This window comes from Entelurus aequoreus, linkage group LG07 (genome assembly GCF_033978785.1).
Source record: "Entelurus aequoreus isolate RoL-2023_Sb linkage group LG07, RoL_Eaeq_v1.1, whole genome shotgun sequence".
Taxonomy (NCBI): Eukaryota; Metazoa; Chordata; class Actinopteri; order Syngnathiformes; family Syngnathidae; genus Entelurus; species Entelurus aequoreus.
The window spans coordinates 23,005,162-23,007,736 of NC_084737.1; positions in this window are offsets into that span (position 1 = coordinate 23,005,162).

Sequence of the window (2,575 nt, forward strand, 5' to 3'; positions counted from 1 at the left end):
AGCAATGCAATAAATTAAGAAATAAGTCAACCAACCTGACTAAATCCTTAAAAAAAATTACATTAACGACAAAATAGAGGAAAACACGAATAAGCCACATGAGCTCTGGAAAATTCTCAACAACCAGCTTCCTGGTTGCAGCCAGAAACTTAAAACAAGACTCACCAACATCAGCATCAAGGAGGGTGACTCCCTCATTACAGACAAAATGGAGGTAGCTAGCAGACTTAACATCTTTTTCACCAGCATAGCCGCAACTCTTGTCAACAAGCTGTCCCACCACTCTGGTCGCTTTGGTGTAGAACACATTAAAGCCTTCTACAGAAAGCTAGGAGTATCCAACGATGATTTCAAATTAGAAATGGTCACAGCTGATGAGGTGTTTAAAAAATTGAGCGCGCTCCACCCTAACAAGGCCACCTGCCTTGATAATATTCCCTCCAGATTCCTCAGGGACTCTGCCTCCATCATTGCCCCGATCATCACGCACATAATAAACCTATCAATTACACAAGGCCAAGTACCAAAAGATTTTAAGATAGCAAGAGTAACTCCCCTCTTTAAAAAAGGAAGCAAATTGGAACCTGGCAACTACCGACCTGTTTCTATTCTCAGCTCCATTTCGAAAGTAATGGAGAAAATAGTTTATGAACAGGTCGATAGTTACCTTGCCACTAATAAACTCATGTACAAATTCCAATCCGGCTTCAGAACTAACCACTCCACTGACACATGCCTTCTCTATCTGACCGACCACATCAAACATGAGGTGGACGCGGGCAAATACTGCGGCATGGTCATGCTGGACCTTCAGAAGGCCTTTGACACCGTTAACCACGCTATACTGTTGGATAAGCTCAGAGCAATCGGATTTAACAAAACCTCTTGGAGCTGGATGCAATCTTACTTGGAGGGGAGGGAGCAGGTGGTAGAGGTGAACGGCACCGTGTCCCCCCCCCCCCTCTCGGTGAGCTGTGGAGTCCCCCAAGGCAGTATATTGGGACCTTTACTGTTCCTAATATACATAAACGACATGTCATCGGCATGCGACTGTGAATTGTTTTTGTTTGCGGATGACTCTGCCTTGCTGGTATCCGGCAAGGACAAGTCACAGGTGGAGAAAATCCTCAGTGCTGAGCTCTGTAGAACTTGCACCTGGCTCGCTGACAACAAGCTATCCATCCACTTGGGTAAAACAGAATCCATCCTGTTTGGGTCCCACATCAAACTTAAGAGAGTTAATGACTTCACCATAAAAGTAGGTGACAGTGTCATCACCAGGAAAGATGAGGTCACCTACCTAGGTTCCATTCTAGAGGCTAACCTTTCCTGTGATAAAATGGCAACCAAGGTAATCAAAAAGGTTAACCAATGAACGAGATTTCTCTACAGAATTTCCTCTCTGGTCAACAAAAGCACCTTGAGGATTCTGACGGAAACTCTCGTTCAACCCTTTTTCGATTACGCATGCACCTCCTGGTACCCTAGCACCTCCAAAACCCTCAAATCTAAACTCCAAACATCTCAGAACAAGCTAGTCAGGTTACTGCTAGACCTCCACCCCAGATCCCACCTCACTCCTACCCACTTCTCTAAAGTGGGCTGGCTCAAGGTGGAGGACAGAGTTAAACAACTTGCACTGAGCCTAGTCAATAAAATCCGCTACACCTCCCTGATACCGAAGTACATGTCAAACTACTTCCTTAACGTAAATGACCGCCATAACCACAACACCAGGGGGTGCTCCACTAACCACGTTAAACCCAGATTCCGAACTAACAAAGGTCTTAACTCATTCTCTTTCTATGCCACATCAATGTGGAATGCGCTCCCAACAGGTATAAAAGAAAGGGCATCTCTATCCTCCTTCAAAACCGCAATAAAAGTTCACCTCCAGGCAGCTACAACCCTAAACTAACACCCTCCCCGGATTGCTAATAATCAAATGTAAACAATCAAATGCAGATACTTTTTCTTTTTCTTATGCCTTCTGATCTCTCTCTCTCTCTCTCTCTCTCTCTCTCTCTCTCTCTCTCTCTCTCTCTCTCTCTCTCTCTCTCTCTCTCTCTCTCTCTCTCTCTCTCTCTCTCTCTCTCTCTCTATGTCCACTACTTGATGTCCATATCCCCCCCCCCTCCACACCCCTGATTGTAAATAATGTAAATAATTCAATGTGATTATCTTGTGTGATGACTGTATTATGATGATAGTATAAATGATAGTATATATCTGTATCACGAATCAATTTAAGTGGACCCTGACTTAAACAAGTTGAAAAACGTATTTACCATTTAGTGGTCAATTGTACGGAATATGTACTTCACTGTGCAACCTACTAATAAAAGTCTCAATCAATCAATCAAACGTTCTGAAAATGTCACCAAAATCTCTCCATTACTTATGTTGCTTACTATCGAACTATGCAACTGGTTGTATTTTTTTTTTTATGCAGCAGCACATTTTTAAGAACACTGTCACGTTTTTTAAATAGGGCGACAATACGACACAGGTTTCAGTTCGTCTAGTTCTCGCGAGACTTGGTTGCAGAGCAGGGTGAAGTTCCCTTCCCTTGCCT